The sequence below is a fragment of the Alligator mississippiensis genome, chromosome 13, assembly GCF_030867095.1.
Source record: "Alligator mississippiensis isolate rAllMis1 chromosome 13, rAllMis1, whole genome shotgun sequence".
In the NCBI taxonomy this organism is placed as follows: Eukaryota; Metazoa; Chordata; order Crocodylia; family Alligatoridae; genus Alligator; species Alligator mississippiensis.
The window spans coordinates 15,416,012-15,435,135 of NC_081836.1; the positions used below are offsets into that span (position 1 = coordinate 15,416,012).

The 19,124-nt window shown below is 41.9% G+C and overlaps 1 protein-coding gene across 5 annotated transcripts in view; it reads left to right on the plus strand.

The window, feature by feature from the left end:
• Positions 1–19,124, plus strand: part of PRDM16 (PR/SET domain 16) — a 465,190-nt gene that overhangs the window by 188,949 nt on the left and 257,117 nt on the right. The window lies entirely within an intron of this gene.

Consider the following 19,124-nt stretch of genomic DNA (forward strand, 5'->3'; position numbering starts at 1 on the left):
GGAACCACTCCAACGAGAAAGTCTGGGTGAAAACATACTGAAGTGGGCAATAGCCAAGAGCTGTAGATCGTGGATTACTGGAAGGTGGGACCATGGTAAGGTATATCCCTGATCCCTTTACCATCATGAAGTTGACTGGTTTGGAATGAATGCTTCTCTCTTTCTTTTCTTTCCACCCTCCCTGAATGGAATTCTTGAACCTAGGAAGCCTTTTCCAATGAAAGTTTCATTGAAACTCAAAGGTGTCCATGAACATCTTGGCATTTTTGTCACAACCCTTTCTCAAAAAATTCCCAACTGGTTTTCTTCTTATCCCATAGTGGCTGTGTAATGCTGTAGTACATCGTAACATATGTGCCTGTTTCACTCCAGAGAGGTGGCAGCTATTTTAATTCATGAATGCAATATGCACATGTATTAGTTTGCTTGATAGAGCACCCTTTTTAATGAAGGATATTGTATTCTACAAATGAAAGCTAATTAGCAGCATCACACAAAAGCATTCCTAAGAATGAAGTGCTACCTCTCTGCGATGTGCAGAACAGTGCCTGGATGGGTGACGCCCAGCGCTGGATTATGACATGCTGGGGCCCTAAGCTAGGGGTTCCCCAACCTTTCTATGCTACAGCCTAGCAAACTGGAGACCAAAAGTGGCCGTGGCCCAGCAAACTGCAGACCACCACACGGAGCCCCGTGGCTGGAATTTCCAGCTGAAACGCAAGTAAAGATACTTCCAGCCCCTGGGCAAGGAGGCAGCTGCTGCAGGCCCTGCGGGAGGAGTTGCAGCCTCTCTGCCTGGCTCTGTGGGGCCACGGTTTGCTGATCCACAGTCACTTCTGGTCTGGCAGCCGACCCTTTGCAGCCCGGGGTTGGTTTAGAGGCCCCTCATAATGCAAGGCCCTAGGCTGAAGCTTACTTAGCTTTGCCTGAATCTGGCACTGGTGATGCTCCATACTCAGATTCATGGCAAGGTTCTGTGGACTTCCATTCCACTGGCAATGAGAGAAATCCAGAATCTGTTTATATATGCTGTACTGCAGCCCTTACCCCTTGTTTAATATATTACATGGGTCTTAAATAAAGATTGTCAGAGGTTCCTTCAGTATCATTTCAACCGCCTCTCTTACCTTTCTATACAGAGACACACCTGGTTTTGTCTTTGTTCAGACCCCCTCTTGTCCTGCTGTCACCGCAGTAGCACTCAGAAAATTCAGACAGGCAAACAGAAGATGGTCTTATACAACTCTTGACAGACCCCCCCCCCCCCCCCCCCCGGGCTTGTGCCTTTCACATTTCACCTCTCATTTGAAAAGCAAAACTAACTAGCAAATGTTTTATGGTCCTGATTTTGGAGTCTGATCTGATCCGTGTCGCTCCCAGTGAAGCTAATGACTTTTCAGTAACATTGTGGATGTACTCGCTACCAAATTTGGGGGGAGTTAAGCATACTCAGAAGGTTGCAATGCTGGACACTTTAATTCAGGGGTGGGCAAAGTACAGCCCGCAGGCCAGATGTGGCCTGCCAGGCCATTCTATCCAGCCCATGGGGCCCCTAAAAAATTTAGAAAATTAATATTTATCTGCTTCTGGCTGCCTTTCAAAGGTGGCAGGAGACAGGGGAAGTAGGACCCAAGGGAAGCCAGCAGGACCCAGTAGGAAGGCTGACCCTGCCCTGCCCTACCCCCAGCTCCCTCCCACCCCTGCCTCTCCAATGGGAAATCACTGCCTGCCACAGCTTTCACTGCTTCCCTGCATGTCAGCTGGCCGCTCCGGCACCACGTGGCCCTTGGCTGCATGGGAGCATGGGGCCCATGCTAGTACCCCAGGGCTAGGAGCAGGAGAGGGGTGTGTGTGTGTGTGTGTTCATAGGGTAAGTCCCACATGCATCCACACCCCCCTCACACTGCCATACACAGAGACCCACACCTCCTCATACACTCCAGCCACCCTCCCCCACACACAGGCCCCCACAAACCCCATACCCATCCACACCCCACATATCCACACCCCCCCACATGTGCCCTCATCCCACAGACCCCCCCCACACCTATTCATCCCCCCACAAAACCCCCATGCACACACCCACACCCCACATATCCACAGCCCTCCACAAACCTATACCCCTCCCACAATATACAAGAGTGAGACTTCATTTTAAGCTATTATATATTACCTCTATGTACATTACACAAACATGTAAATCAGGACACAAATATTTTTTAATCAAATTAATGAATGTTGTAGATGTTCAATTTTTAGAATATATTTTTTGTATTTATGGTTCTGACATGGCAAAACCCCTTGCTGAAAGGAGTGCTTCTGGGGGCAAGGGGTGGGACTTCTGGTGGCAAAGGTCAGGGGTTAGGGGGTAAGACTTCACATCACAAGATGGCAACCAGGGGGCCGAGCCCCCGTCAAGGAATAGGGCTACCCATGCAGCCCTCAACAGCTTGCCGAAACTTGGTAAGCGGCCCTCTACCCAAAATACTTGCCTGTCCCTGCTTTAATTAGATGAAAATCAACGTTGCAACAAACTTATACCATGCTTGCCTGAAATCTGGAGATGCAGTTCTGTCTGTGCTAATACCTGGAAGGAGAAATAATTGTCATCTTGAAAAATGACTGTAATAACATAATTGCCATATTATGTTGCATCTCCATGTCCACCTTCAAGATACAGGGTAAAATACATGTCAGGGAATATATTACTCAAGAAAAGCAGTGCCTTGGAGGCAACTCCATGATATCTACTATGATGAGTATTGCAAGCAATCCTAGGCACTGCCACACTAAAGAGCTTCAACCCTTTTCAAGAAGGACCGTGTCCAAAAGCAAAAATGTTCTTTGCTCTCTGTGACATATTTAGGCCTTGACCTTTTCAGTGAAACAAGAAACAAAGAGCCTGACTGTGGTGGCAGCAACATTTTAGAAAACTCAGAGCAGCTAGACTGCTACCTGTCACATGAGTCAACTACCAGCCTTCAGAAAACATTTGGTCATTTGTGGCCACTTCATCTACCTCTCTACCAAGAGATTAGGAGTGCAGATCTTAAAGCTCCGTTAAACAAACATAGGATCTGTAAAGGACAAATAAAGGGTACATGCAGACATTACGCTTAGATTGACCTAACAAGGGTTAAGTTGTTCAAAGTGCCGGGCTCTATATATGTTCAGGGAGTTTAGATTGGGCAAAAAATGGCCAGCTGGATGTAACTTGGTTCACCTGAGGAGGTGCACTACCGATATAGGGCCCCAGGGCTATGTTTTCCCCAGTGTGGACTTGCTAGCCCCTCCCATTTCTGTCCGCCCACCTCAACTCACTTGCATCGGGTTTCCTGCACAGCTCACAGCACTGGGAAATATGTGGATTCGAAGGACCCTATCTACAATCACACATCTTAAAGTAAGCCATGTGATTATAGATCGGATCCTGAAACATCTGCACTTGCCCACAAACAGAGATGGCTTGTCCAAGTGGCCACAATTTAATTGCATCCTGAAACATTAGAATAAGGTAACACTTAACCTGTCCTGGTCAGAACAGAAAGGGAGAAAGGATTCATGCCTTTCCCTTCTTTCACAGACTTGTCTTGTGCATGCTATGCACTGTCCATGGTCTAACCAATCAGATCTATACAATCTCAAGGGTGCCAGGAAGCACAGGTAACCTCAGTGCTCATAATGAGCTCACCTACCTTGCAAGATTGTCTGATGTTCTTAGACGTAGGCCCACCCCTTTAAACTTCCTGGTATTGACCATAGCAGGAAGGATGGTCTTTGCTAGCTGTAGCACTGGCCCAGGGATTAGATATGTCATTCTCCCCCTTAATTTTTTTTTCCAGTTAATCTGCATATTCCCTAAAATGGATAACCTGTCGTTTGCGCTAGGAAATCCTTTATACATGTTCAAAATATAGACAGAATACTGTAGGGACCCTGCTTTACCCAAATGAACATAAATCATAAGCAAATAGCTTAATATAGATTTATCTCTGTGATGTTCCTCTTCATCTCTTTAAAACAGAGGAGAACACATATATTCTTGTATACTTTCCAATGCTCAGACCACATAAGTTCATGTCTATTATCTCTCCATTTCTAGGTGTATTTCACTGAAATCATAGGCATATGTTTAAAACAGATATTTACCAGATCTTTGTCTTTTATTTTAAATAATACAGAGTACATTCAGATGTCTTTCATATAAAATATATGGTGAAATATACTGATCCCAGAAAAATGAACTGAGGTGGAATTATTCTGTGAACAACATTTATGAAATGTAAGCACTGTACAGATGCTTCTGTCTGCTCCGTTGTTAAGCACAAATCTGAAGCTATCATAATGAAACATGCCATTTTAATTTTTATAAATAGTTTGAAGAAAGACAGAGCTGAAATAATCAGAGGACAAACTTTGGGAGTTTATTATTTTTTATTTAGTTAGTTTTAAAATGTTTAATGCTCTTCTTTGTTATCACAGCAAGAAAAAAATGTGACCATATGCTACAGACCTCTGTAGTGCCAGGGTCCTAAAATATTCAGTATATTTCAGAAAGTGCATTGTTTTTCAACCCAAACTTCACCAACTGGCTAAGCACACGTTAAGTGTATTCTTCCAAAGGGAGATGTGGGTTTCTTTAAGCAAAGCTGGCTTTTCAGGTGAAAACAGTTGTATTGTCTGATCAGAATCACCTCTTCAAAAATTGTCCCTCTGAAAAAAATGAAGCAGCATCTCACTGAAATAGTAATAGCGTTTTGAAAATGTTAATCTCTCCGAAGTGGCATTGCTGAGTCAGCAAACCTTGGTTGGAAGCAGTCTTTTTCAGGAAAGTTATTAATACTGTGCTACATGCTAAGGACTCCTACAGAAAAGGTTACAAACTTGCTTTCTATTTAGATGGTGAAGAATAAATCAACAGGGTTGGGGGTTTGAGGTAGAGGCAGGGTTAGAAACAGTAGAGACAGCAAAGATTTTTTTCTCTGGTTTTTTCCCTCCTGCTCCCGTGGGCATAGTGGCATCCTGACACAACCAGTCATGCTCTCTAGGACCGACCTAGGATACGATGTGACAGTGTATCAACTACTCTGGTGTCCCATTCCCCCCTCCTCCTGTATATTCCTCATCGTAAAAGAAGCACATTCAGCACTATCAAAACTTTTTGGGGTGGTACTCAGTGGCACAACTTCTTCCTATCACTCTTCCCACGTACTGCACTGGCATCATTCTCGTGTACTCTGTCATCTTCTTACTCTCCTCCTTCTGGTGCCCTCAGGTCCTCTAATTTCCCCTTCTCTCTCTCATATTCTGCCCATGTCCGCACCCTCATTAATCAATGTCAAGTCACAGAGTGTACAACAAGGGCTGTATTCTTCAACTGCCCCCTCAGCCCTCATACATCCCATTGTTCCGAAGAACTGATTCAGATGGCAAGAAAATGGCCGATGCAGCACATAAAAGAGATGAGACAAAAATGAAAAGAATCAAGAGAAAAAAAAAAAGAGGAGGCATTTTTTTCCCCTGAAACACTCGAATAAATACTCGGCAATGATAATTTAAATTATTCATACATTTATGAAAACATCCATTGAAAAGTGAAGTGTATGATGCTCTTTGTCTATTTTACTTGTCTCTTGTTTGTGATTAACCTTTACTGTAACTTGGGCTGGCAGTGCCACTCACAAAGACCAGGCTTTTCCTTCCATGGGAAAAAATGTTTCATCGTATCAAAATGAAAAATTAAGTGGAGGTATTTAGTGCTGATGTGGCAATTTATAAAGCATTAAAGATGCAGTATTATCCATGTCCGTAGTCCAAATATTGTCCGTTCAACAAAAATATACAAAGCAAGCTTTTAACAGTATATTCCCTTAGAGCTGAGCTTGACACATATTCTACTTTCAGTACCATAAAGTCCTTCAGGATCCAAGTAACTTGACATCCCACTATTTACAGGTTTTACTGCGCTTAAATCAGGGAAATGTATATATGCATGTGCACATGCACACACCCACACACACTTATAAGTTTGAAGTAAATGGAAAGTGTCTCTGATTCTTTTAAATGCCGCTCACCTCAGACCTTCTGAGCTGATATTGCCCAAGCACATCTCTGAAATGTTTCTTCATCAAGTAATATTTTCATGCTTCCTTTTTCTAATTACAGCAGGAATTAGGAGGCAGATTATGGGCCTGATCCAAAGTCCATAGGGGTCTTTCTGCTGCTTTTTTATAGACCTTTTGATCAAGCCCTTTTGCTCATTTGGACTGATTTTCTAAGTTTGTGGTCAGATAGGTAATAGAATCTGAACTGATTCTAGGGTCTGATAACTTAGTTTCTGCATCATGAATAAGCCTTGAGTCTGTTAGATATTAAAACACTAAAGCAGAGATTTGGGGGAGGGGGGTTGCATGTTTGGTCTGTCTCTACACCTCTTGCTTTCTATTTAAATCGGACAAAGTTCTCAAAGAAAGGCTTTTCCTTTAATTTGTGTGTCTTGGTTGTAACTCATCGAATTTCCACCCAAGCTCCAAATGAGAGAGATCTGGATAATGTCACGTAATCTATAGATAATCGCCCAAACGTTTTTATTCTCAAACAAACCAATTTAGTCCTGCAAAGATGCTTTTATGCTTTGCCATAACTAGCTGATTACATGGGAGAGAGAGCCATTGTCTAGTAGTTAAACCCAAGGGATTTGAGGCAGAGATTTAGTTTCTGTTCCTGTACTGACTCTGCAATTGACTCCCTATGTGACCTTGGACACGTCACTTATACTCTCATTGCTTCAGGTTTCTCTTGTAAATGGGTATTACTATAATAAGTACCTGCATCAAAAGGGTGTTAGGAGACTTAATGTATTAATGTTAGTAAAGTGCTTCAAGATCTGCACGTGACGAGCACTATAGGGGCCTGGTCATTGAAATTAATAGTAGTTTTTCTGCTTACCTCTGTGGGCTCCAGATTAGATCCCAAGAGAGTAAGCCTTATTATTGCTGCATTCATTTTGCTGGTGCTCTAGCTTTCCTTTTACACCTTTTTTCCTTCTCTCCCTACCTTCATATTTTGTCTGCTTTTTTCATTGTATCTGTCTAGCAATATCTGTAGCGAATGGCACTGAAATCGTTCTCACCATGTTTCTCTGGCTTAGATCTTGCTGCCTTTTGAATTTTAACATAGCCTCTTGGTTTGCCTTTTCCAAACATTTCAGCAGAAAACCATTTTTAGCAAATCCACTTGGGGATAAATCTACTAAAAGAGCCTGTCATCCTTAGGATACAGTATTTATATAGAAAGTGTGGTGGAAAACTGTATATTAAAAGAGGAAAGGAGCTAGAGCAACAGTCCTAAATCAAACTTCTGGCAATATACTGTCTTGCTCTGTATTTCTTGTTGGGCTGTGATTCCTTTCTCCTGGAAGTTGTCCAGAACTTCCTGGCTTGGCGAGCTGGGATCCTGGCAATTCAAAATGATTTTTTTTTTTTAATATACTGGATATGTAGAGCAAGGAGAAATCTGCAGTAGGGCCTGAGATGTGCTTTCATTCTCAGAAATATCCCCAATATTGGTTGTATCTTCAAACCAATTTGCACAAATCCCCCTCCAGGGCTTCTGTACCAATGTAAGGTTCCTGATGGAGGCCAGGTACACTTTTACCAGTATAAGTGATCAGAAACCAGTCTATACCCAGAACAGAAGTTTGGCACACAAAACAGGTCTATACCTGTAACAGAACAGAAGTTCAGCACAGATAGACTGGTTTAAAAATGGCAGAACCTGGACTAAGATTTGCCGTCCCTCCCCCACCAAAGGGCAAATGCATGTTCTGTTGCTACCGATCTGAACTTCTCTGCTTGCAGAAAGCCGTGTAACTTAGATCGATTCTGACTCAGGCTTTTTGAATGTCTGCACCTCTCCTGAGCGGCAGGCACGACTGTCCTTCCCTTTCGCTTGATCGGATAGTCTTTGGGAACAGCTATCCAGTGCAGAGCTGGCTAGATGTACAGTAAGGGGCCTCCCCACAATGCTGCATGCCTTGCTAATGCACAGACAAGGATACGACCTTCTGCAAATCTCATTCTCCTATCTTTTACTAATATGTCTTCTGAGGTGTTATGAAGAATTTGAGAAAGGATAAATTCTCTTTGCAAACGCATCTTTTTCCCCTCTCTACCCTCCAAAAAAGTTTCAGTCTGAATTCTGGGTGAAGATGGCTTAATTGGGCACCTGGTTTTGCTACATTTGTAAATTGTTACAGTGGCAAAACTCCAGTTTTTTGTTTTCTTTTTTTTCTTTTAGTCTCTCTCCTGACCCTGCCACCTGCAGGGTTTGGAACAAAACTTCCTGTGTAGGAGTTTCTCAGCAAACAAGTCTGGGGTGCAGGATTTGGGAGGGGGCAAAGACGGGGCATGCTTGGCTGGTGACTGGATGATTCTGCAAGTGCATTTCCACAGCGGCTTCTTTTCTTACATATGCTCACAGTGACAGTTTTGTGATCCTTCCCCCCACCCTACTTTGCCCATACAAGGTAGCGAGATGCCTCAGTTAAGTAGCAGCCTCCCTCCTCCCACCACAGCCACCAATGCTGGGTCTGGGAAGGTAGCCAAATGCCACTGAGGACACTGGAGTAATAAATCATCCTCATTCCAACATCTGCAGGCCCCAAAGGCTCACCCCTCCCGATGATCATCTCTCCTCCCACTCCCCGCTTTTTATCCTGTCCCTCTCTGACAAAACACCTATTGTCATAGCCTGAGTGAAGAAGAGTCCTTTTTCCTTTACAAAGGCCCTCTGAAGCCAAGTTGTGAGCTGCCAGAGAAGATGCCTATGTCTCTGCAGGGAGTCTATATCTCACTCTTTTTCCCTCTAGTTCATACTTTTTCTCTCTCACGGGGGTCACCCAAAGCCTTTCACTCTGGCTTCATATTCACATAAAGACATCAAGAAAAAAAAACCTCACCAGAAAGAATTATTAGGCATGGCTGTCAAATGCTTTATCAGAAGGGGAGGGGGTAGAACAGTAACTCTTTATGTGCTGGCATTGTTATAAGAGCTAATGTACTACCGCACAGATCCTGTTTGCTTGCAGACCTTAAAAATGACATAGAAATATTAATCCAAACCCCAGGGCTTATGAAATGGTTCTTGATGGTAAGGCCTTTCCCTCCTTGTTTCTAGTCTCTTTTAGCCTGTGGTCCCACTCTCTTGAAGAATATTTTTTAATTGGATAGGTTCTTATTGACTGTCATTTGTATGCCATTTCCAAACTGCTGAGCAATTTATAGGAACTACTAGGTCAAAATGTCCCCAGCCCACTTTTGCTTATGAAAGGAACTAAAAAAAAAACAACCCAGCAGCCCTTTTCAGGATATTAGTTTTTTGCATTAAAGCAACAGAGCTGCATTAGTGCAAATAAATTGCAGCTGCAGAATCTCCTTGTATCCCTAACATATCTTTGCAGAGATGCAGAGAGCTTTTTAACTCTGTCATTTATATGCGCAGTGAAACTATGAGGCCAGTAAGCCTATTCAGAATTATGAAATTGCTCAGTTGTGACAGGGTAATGCAGCAGAGCGTTCCTGAATATATGCTACACCTGTCTCTGCACCAAACTCAAGGGGAAGTTGGTGGAGACATGAATTGATGGTTTTGCAAACAAATTGCCTTCCAGTGTTCATAGAGGTGCCAAGTGACCGTGTGTATTTTTAACCCTTATGAACCCTGCTTCTATATACTGCTCACTGAAAAGTGGGCAAAACTTTATTAGGGGCTACTTTAAGAAGGCCTCACTGGCTTTTGAGAAGGGAGATAAATTAAAAACTGCAGCTAATCCTTTGGAAGGCTGAGACTGTAAAGTTAACAGTTGAATAACCTATTAAAATTTACAGTGCAAGGCATCAAAACAGAAGAAAAGTGCATATGTATAAAGTTTAAAACATCCTTATAAAAAGCCGGAAACCTAACACTGCATTCCTACAAATTATTCCCTTAGCAAACATTTTTATTTCCAATTAGTAAAAGAAAAATTGCTAATTTGCTGCAGTTGGACAGGCCTGACGTCTCAATCTGCAAAGTGTCAGTGCTGTGAAAGGAAATGTTTCACACTGTGCTGGAGAGAGAGCGCAGCTCTAAAGAGGGTCAGGGCATTGGGCCCAGAAACCAGATTGACTGGCCATAGTGCTAAATTACTCACACAAGACATACATTGTCTACAGTGCCAGCTACAGAGTACTCACTTTCTCATTCTTTCCCTTTTTTAGTTGGTGCTTGTGGGGGAGGTGAGGGGAAAAGACAGTACAGGGGAAGGGGGGGATAGGGGAGAAGAGGGAGGAGGGTAGCTGTGGCATTAATTTAGTCTGCAGTCTCATCCTCCGCTGCTGCCTCAAGCTGGAGATTCCAAATTGTTGCCGTGAGGTTAAATCCTGCTGTAACCCATCTGTAACTTTGCCTCGAGCCGAATGCTAAAATAACCCCAATACTGGGTACCCAGTGGATTCTAGAGCAAGATTAATTTTTCACTGGGATGTTTTTATTCAGTGTGTAAATAAACACAAACAAAAATGTATTAAAATAGTACAAAAGGGGACTATTTTATTACCCTTATTTGTTGTTCTGCAAGGCATGTGTAGGTGTAACTGGCACATCACCATATACATCTTTGCCCTGAAAACTTCATAGATTAAGTTAATGTGAAAACTACCAAAGAGAAACAACAACTTGATGAGGGAATGGGAGAAAGGAAGAGCTGGGGGAGGACAATGTGGTGCTTTGGTTGCTTAGAAAGCTGATACGTGCCCTTAGGGAGCACTTCTTACTGTGGAATGCTACCATAGTACACAAGGGAGAAAAATCACTGGGATTTTCTGGTAGAAAACCTTATAAATATGTCCTTTAAGAAAGCCTGACCTCATCTACCTCCCTGGATCCAATCATTATTTAGGGGGTGTTTGAACCTGAATGTAAACCTAGGAAGCTAGGAAAACTTTTCAACTGCCTGAATAGGACTCTCAGGTCCAGCCCCTGGTGTCCTGAATCCCGGGATGTTCAAAATGTCCCGGGGTTTGCACTGTGTGGCTTCATCTCCTCATTTCCCTGTTGCACAGCTGCATTGATCATACAGGGGGTGTGGCCCACAGCCTTAGATCCAGTGGCTTGCTTTGATATTAGATTGCATAGCAAAGCATTTATATTCCAGTACAGATCACAGTTCAACATAAACTATGTCAAGAAACCCAAAGTAAGGGTCAAGAAATCCAAAGTAATTTTTATCATTTAAAATAATGTCATTGTCTCTGCTTGGACAAGTTGCTGAACCTTTTTGCTTCGGTTTTCCCCATCTATAGTTGGAAAAGACGTGTTTATAACTCAGAATGTCTGTTCCGTAATTTGAAGGTCTCACATGCAACAAGTGCTGAATATTTGTTATCGTTATGTTTATTATTCAGATGTGCAGCAGGTAGAAGCTTTCTGCCAAGCATCATTATGCCTTTCTATTTCAGGATGTGGTTAGCTCTGGTCGGGAACTCAGAAGCGTTTGAGATCTACCCTCCTGTCTCTTTCCTATCCATGACGAATAGTGTAAGGCAAGTCGTACGTTCTTTGTGTGGGAAACCCTACTGGAGGCACACAATCCAAATGCGCCTCTGCAGGGGAGACCAAGTTACTGTATAAATCACTTAAGAGTGAGATTGTTTTGCCTGGAAATAAGCTGGTGCATCTTGATGTAACAGTCTTCACAAGCCCCTTTCCTTACTAGACAGGTTCTGGGTTTCTTTTTACTGATAGTCCCATCAGGACCTTTGTTCTCTGATAAAGCTAGATTCCACTGGAGAAACCTAAACACATTAAGGGCTCCATTACATCCTCCTATCCTCTGCATAGTTCTTAAAAACTGCCCTGTGCTTCCTGTGCATTAAACAGAGCAGATGGCCTACTCTGTTCCTCATGGCACAGTCCATTCCAGCCATCACAGTTATTGCTGATATCTATGCACAGCTGCCATGATAACACTGCTAACATTTTCAATGTGTCTCTATTTTTTTTTTTAAAGAAAAGCAATAGCCCTGCCTTAAGTAAAATAAATTACTTCAAAATGCCTTTACAAGGTAGACTTGGCATATTTTATTTTACTAAGGCTGAAGATGGTATTCTATATTTCCAAATTATTCATTCCTGCAAATCTCAGCAGGCTGCTGTTTACGATCTGATAAAGAAACGCTGCTTCCCTTAGCTGATGTGAGGAAAGGAGACAGAAAAGGCACTTTATTTGGGCACATATAGAGCCAGGTTTGAATGTTACGGATTTGGAAGCCAATTTTTTTGTTTTCTCTTTGAGGGAAGGCATTTTACAATGCTTACTGCGAGAGCTCTGAACTACAGTGCATTTTGCATGAAATCAAAGTGGGTCAGTCAGCAAATCCAAGAAATAGTTTCTTTTGAAGACCTACATTCTAGCTTCTCATACAGGAAGAAAAAGGAAGAGATGTTTAAAGTTTGGGTAGGTTTTAGACAGTTTTTTGAAGAGGAAGAAGAAATCTCTGTACCATGTTCTGCATCCCATTTGCCTTCATTGGAGTTGGCATCTCTGTATCTTAGGGCAGAATTTTGCCCCATAAATTCTTTAAAAGATTTGTTTATTTCAAAGAAAAAAACCCTTTTCCCCCATGCAGAGTGGTTCTAACATTTCTTCCTTTCTCGTCTGCCCATCCTTCTATCTAAAGGATGCATAATGAATTAAAACTTGCAGTACAGATTTCCCATGTGGCACTGCCCGGCATTCTTCGACTTCATCTGGATGCACTGGCTCAGCGAGAAGGAAATCCATGGACCTGGAAAGCCAAATAAAATTTTCAGATTCATTTCTGGTGAACGGATTTGTCATACATCAGGTCATGCAAAATAAAAAGTTTGTTCACAGAGCACCTTTAATTAAAGTTTTCCCATTTTGCTCCTTTTCCAGACCATTGAAATGTTGGTGCTCAAACCACAGATCAAACGTGATACTTTCTTACTTGAAGACAAAGGTATTCCGGCAGAATTACCTTAGCCACTGTGTTCTTCCCACATCCCAGCCCACACACTTTATTTTCAGTTCAACAAGACTGGAAATAATCCAGGCACTTTACATCTACAAACACCTCCACCTCTGAACAGTTGCTGTTGTCACAAAGGATGCTTTCTGTCATCTGCTGTGTGCACGGAGCAGCAGAGGGAGTTTCCACTCCCCACAAAGGGTTATTTTGAATGGGTTTGTATGAGCCCAAACATTTATATCGTGTGGTGAAGAGGGAAGCCGGTGCCTTCCATCATATCGGATTTCTTGTTTGTTCTTTTGTTTTCTCTCTCTCTCTGTCTCTCTCCCTATCCTAAGCCTTCAACATGACTCTCTAAACTGAAAAATACTCTTAATGCTCTTTAAAAATTATTATGATTATTTATGGCCATACATGGCTGCATAAAGATCCCCTGGAAGCCAGATGTCACATTTTCTAACCCCTACTGCCATGGTAAATGTCCACAAATACTTACCGTATGTACACTTATGCTTTTGTGGAAACAGCCTTGATGTTTTCGAGCAATGGTTCATCAGCTAAGCGAACTGGCCCTGGTATGTAATTTTAGGAAGAATTTGTCACTGTTTTCTTGTTGCTTGTGGTCTTTTTCATGTCCTCTCCTACTCAGTGAGTTCCCGAGCTCAGCGCCAGCCACTACTGGCTACTCCTGGTGTGTGCCTGGCAGCCGCGGGCACCCACATGTCCAGCCCTGGAATGCATTTTCCAACAGAAGCAATCTCCAAGTAGCTTTTTGTGAAGCCTCACTGCTGGCTGTTAGTCTAGCATCTGCTGCCATACCAGCATGGGCTGTGCTCTCATCAGCAGTTACAGTGAAAGCAGGGATGAGACTTGGTCAGTACTTCAGTGGGAGACCTCCAAGGAAGACCTGGGGTGTTTCTGGAATTGGGAATGGTTAAATAGGCAGCACTCATCCCTCTGTATCAGTATGGAATGGGTGCCTTAATACAGTGCTTGGTGCAGCTGAGCTGCTGGAGAGTTTAACATTCAAGCAGGTAATATGAATGAGTAATGAGAAGGAAGCTGTTGGGCAGGTGTCCTGGGCAAATTCCATTCAAGGTAATTACGTTCTGCCTCCTGGTACAACCGGCAGGTGGTCTCTCTTCTCTTCCTGTCCTAAACTGTTTTTAAAAAGTTGTCATCATGTGCCTGCAGAGATGCTCACATTTCAGTTGTGGGTGAACAGAACCTAGAAACGTACGGTCTGTGAAGCATTTTGGTACTCTTTCAGGGTGGAAAAAGCACCATAGAAATGAGAGTTATTTTTGGCTTGAGCTTCTTTTTATCGGGTAGCTGTGACTGAGATAGTGGGGCAGGGGGGGCAGTTAAACTAACAAGAGATAAGCCAAGCTGTAGCAATCTGAATTGATGTCTGTCTAGTTATGAACTGACCCAAAGGTCAAGGATGCTTGTGTCTGCGCAGAAAAGATGGTCTTGTTACTAAAGCCCTTTACAAGAGGCCTAAATTTAGTTTGTGACTGCCAAAGCTACTCTATGATTTGGGCGCATCACCTACTCTCTGTCTCAGTTCCCTCTGTCTCAAACTGAGATAGTAACCCTTCCTTTCTTGCCCTTTTATCAGCTGTCTTACTTAGACTGGAAAGCCTTTGAAGTAGGCACTTTCTCTTATGATGTCTTCATCTACTGTCTAGCATAGGAGGGCTTCAGTCTTGGTGAGGGGCCCCCAGGTGGAGTAAGGGCAGACTGGGCTGGTCTACTGTAGAGGTTAGCCTCTAGGCAGGTTAGCCTCAAGGCTGCCATTTGGAAATACATACCCTCCGCCCCCCAAATTTGGAGGTGTTGTGAAAATTTGGCTCCATCTCTTAATTGAGAAGTCATGTAATCTCTCCAAAGATTGTTGTCTGGGTCAGAAGATGATGACTGCTTGTAGCATTTCTCTTGCAGTGCCTGGGTGAAAGTCAAACTTCTGTGTGAATTTGTTCATGTGAGCTAAGAGCATAATACTATAGGGAAATTATGTAAAGGGTGCTTTTTGCTTCTGTGTTCACATTTGCTGCATTTAATAGCGTGTGTATTGCTTATGGAGTTGCTTACCTATACCATTCTCTGAAACAACCACAGTGATAACTGGTGCTCTCTGATACAAAGCCATTAAGGCATGTCTTCAGGGGAATTACCAGATGAATATCTACTGAGGTCACTTTAATAATGACGCAGCTAAAAAAAAGTGTTGTTTGTGAAGTGGCTGTTGATTATCATTGGTGAATAAATGTCTCTTGAATTTATAGCACCTGTTATCTGAAACTAATAAAAACACAATGCCAGTGATGAGTCGAAGGTCATCTCTTCTCTACAGGTGGCATGCAGTGGTTCAGCAAGACTCAAGGAGCACCCCTCCCACATACAGCGCTTGCTTATTAGTATAATAAATCCCTTACTATATTAATAGGAGATGGTCAGGATATATGGACCTGGAGAAAGGCTGGCTTCCATTTTTCTTTTTTCCTGGACAGTTTAAACTTGGTACAAATCAGATTCCATTGCTATAACCCATGCATTATTTGATAATATGCTCTACAACACCTTGGGTCATATTTTCAAAACCAGGTCCCATAAGTTCATTTGCAAAATCTTCCTGCTCAAAAACTGCATTTTTGGTGCAAACTAGGCAGCCAGGTCCATTAAAAGAACTCTATTGGAAAGCATCCAACTCTATACTTTGCCCTTTTATGAGTACTCATGGAAATTTGGTAGGCGGCATTTAGATTGGCAGCATTTGAAACCCAGCCCTGTGATTTGAATTCTCTATAGGAACCCCAGGGAAGTGTTTGGTGTACATTTCTGTCTTTAGAATTTTTGAACCCCCTCTGATAGGAGGGTGTCATACTCCAAGGCTATTCTTACACATTGGTCTTTCTAGATTGGTTAGGAGGAGCGATTTTTAAAAATGTATTTGCATATTTGAGAGCCTAATTCCTTATCACCAGCGCAGAAAGGTTCTACTTTGACAAAGTAGTGTCCTACACCTACTTTGCAATTGCACTACTGACTGCAAGCTGAAAGGTCATGGAGAATCAGATTCTTTCAAAATGCCAATATATAATCTTAATGCACAAAGGTGCACTAAATGCCTACTTGCTTGCAGTTTCCAAATAACAGTTATAGTTTAAGGTGGTGCTATATCCCTCTACAATATCACATTATAAAAAACCCCAAACCTGAATAAACAGAAAAACTTGTTCGTCTTTAATAATGCTGCCTAGCCCACCTCTACCCTCTGTAAGATAATGGAAACAGGTAGTTTATATCAGTCTCAATCAGGTGCCATTCCACTTAAACAAGCACTGGGATTGTTGTGAGCCACTTTTGAAAAATTCAGATTTAATAGAAAATCTATTGAAACAATCAAAGTATTCATCTTTCAGAGAAGCTTTTGTGCAAGTGCAACGTAAAGGGACAGCAATAAATCACCATGCTGTGCACCTCAAATAGATAATCAATTTCACTGAAAGCATCAATAATCATAGTTTGACATTTATTACCCCTTGGATGGTTTATCTTTTGGGCCAGGGGACAGCAGGGGCAATGATGAATGCCAGTTCTGCCATGAAACACAATTAAATGGAGAAGGATTTTATATTGTGCAAAAAAGCAATCAAATTCATAATTGAATCAGATTGCATGAAATCTATAGGAGATAAATATGACCCCCAAATGCATAAAACTTGAATCCCAGTGTTATAGCTCATGAGATAAATGTTACAAATGCTGCTTTTGTTTCTTCTCTTTTAAGTGACTTATCTAGGCTTTCACTTAAGCTAACAGTCCTACAAGGCCAAACCCCCCTCGGCAAAACATCATCATTTCTCCCTGTGCACAAGGGAGGAAAAGTAAAACAGTTTTTAAAGGCTGAATTGCCTCCATCTCCAAATATAATTGTGTGCACTCACCTGGTCATTTTCATTATGCATCCTCAAAGGGGGGAAGTATTAGATGGACAAGTTAGACTAAAAGGCTGTGAGAGCAAAGAAAGGATCACAATATAATCCCTCATTTATTTGCCAGGAGAGCGTTCCCTTTCTCCTCCAGAACTGCTCCTTGAGCAGGACCTGGAGAACACTGTCCAGTGTACTGTCCAAATGAAATAATGGAGTACATAGCTAGTGAGCTTGTTGGGAAAGCCCTTAGGACTAGCTTGATTGTATCGTGTACAGCTGTTCCTTACAAGTTCTGGAAGATTTTCAAGAATGTGAGAAACCTAAACTTTCCAAGTTAGTGTAGAATAAATTGTGCAGAGCAGGAGAGTGGGTGCCGTTCTTATATGTCTAGAGAGTTCGCCTGTCCAGGCAGGTTCTGAACTTTTCATTTTGATCAGTTTTTTTCTTTTGGAGAAGACCATTGTTTACCATCTACTAACAAACAATGTGGGCTACAAATAGTGACCTAAAATGAAATGTTGTATTCGCACCTTTTAGGACAGCCCGACCAATATGATCTTTAAAAAACATGCAGTGTGACTTCAAATCCCTGAAAGGTGGTTAAATGGAGGATGGAGATAGACTGTTCTCTGTGGCTGCAGGAGACAAGACATTTTTGAACATCAATCTCAAATTGCAGCAAGGGAAATTTAGGCTGGATATTAGGAAGAACTTTCTCATTATGAGGGTGGTTAAGTATTGGAACAGGCTACCCAGAAAAGTTGTGCAGTCTCCATCCTTGGATATTTTTAAGAGCAGAATAGAAAGGTGCTTGACCAGGATGATTTAGTCAGGGACATTCCTTCCTTGAGCAGGGGGTTGGACTAGGTGACCTCTTGAAGTCCCTTTCAGTCCTACTATTTAATGGTTCTATGACAGATGACATCACTACCATTTTGTTTTTGGTAAAGATGGGAGAACAGAATTAATAGTTTTATCTGGTGGAAGACTATTGTTCTGGCGTGTAATTTTAATAGTCTCCTGGTGCAGGCTGAATATATGAATTAGGAAAGGTGTATATACCAACATGGGTTTCCAGTTTACAAGGCAGCTGAAAATATTTGCCCTGACAAAAGAGAGGAGTTGTGTCATGCTGCATATTTTCTGTCTTTGTTCTCAGTGCTATTCTTTTGCTCATCCAATGATCTAGAACTATAATCTTGATTTGACTGCATTGTACAGGATTCTGTTTTGGTGGAAATATGATCTTTTTATAAGGTAAATTTGCTTTATTTAAAGAAAAAAATATGGAAGGCAGAAAGTATTTTGCGGAGGCAAGGTTGGAAAGGTGTAGTGAGGAGGAACAGACACAAAAATCCCAAACACCACTAGCTTCTCCCAAACTTTATGGTAAAAATCTTAGAAGATCCTAGGGGACTTTCTAAATGTTATCAAAATGTAAAACACTGAACCAGATATTCAAAGCTGTGTAAAAACAAACCTGACCACAAAAATGTATTCATATTCATTCTGGCATAAGTACATGCACATTTTTTTCAGTTAGTCCATGGTGTTCACTCCATGTATACGTCTTAAGAGGAAAAAGGAACAAGGGACAGTCAGATTTGCCAGGTGTTGGTTAGTTTCTGTTCTAATTACAGTAAGTGTTATGGGCAAATTTGGGTAAAACTACTGTAGTCTTTGATAATGAGTTTCTTTCACTTACTCCCAGATACATTGGGTCAGCTGATCGCAATGACCTAGAAGTAGATATTGAGAACCACTAGGGGGTTTGTTGAGTTTTTAGTAAACAAAAAGCCAGGTGAGGTGGTTATGATGTTGGGTGTTTTCCGTAAGGGGCAGTTTCTTTGGTGGCACGTTCTGAATACTTGGTGATTCAGATGGAATCTCTAGCTGTACTCAAATTAGCAATTATTTACTTTGGACGGGCAGTCAAAAATGTGCTTTATTTTTATTAAATCCTCTTCAACAGCTTTAGAAAAATGTTAATCTTCAGCATCTGGATGCATTATGGACATTTCTGTGTCTATGAAATATCGATGGTAGTTTCAAGACATAAACAGAAATGCTATTTGGCAGGATCATGTGAAGAGACATCTTTTTAACCTCAATTTTCCTTTTGGCAGCAGATTAAAAAAAAAAAAGAGAGAGAAGT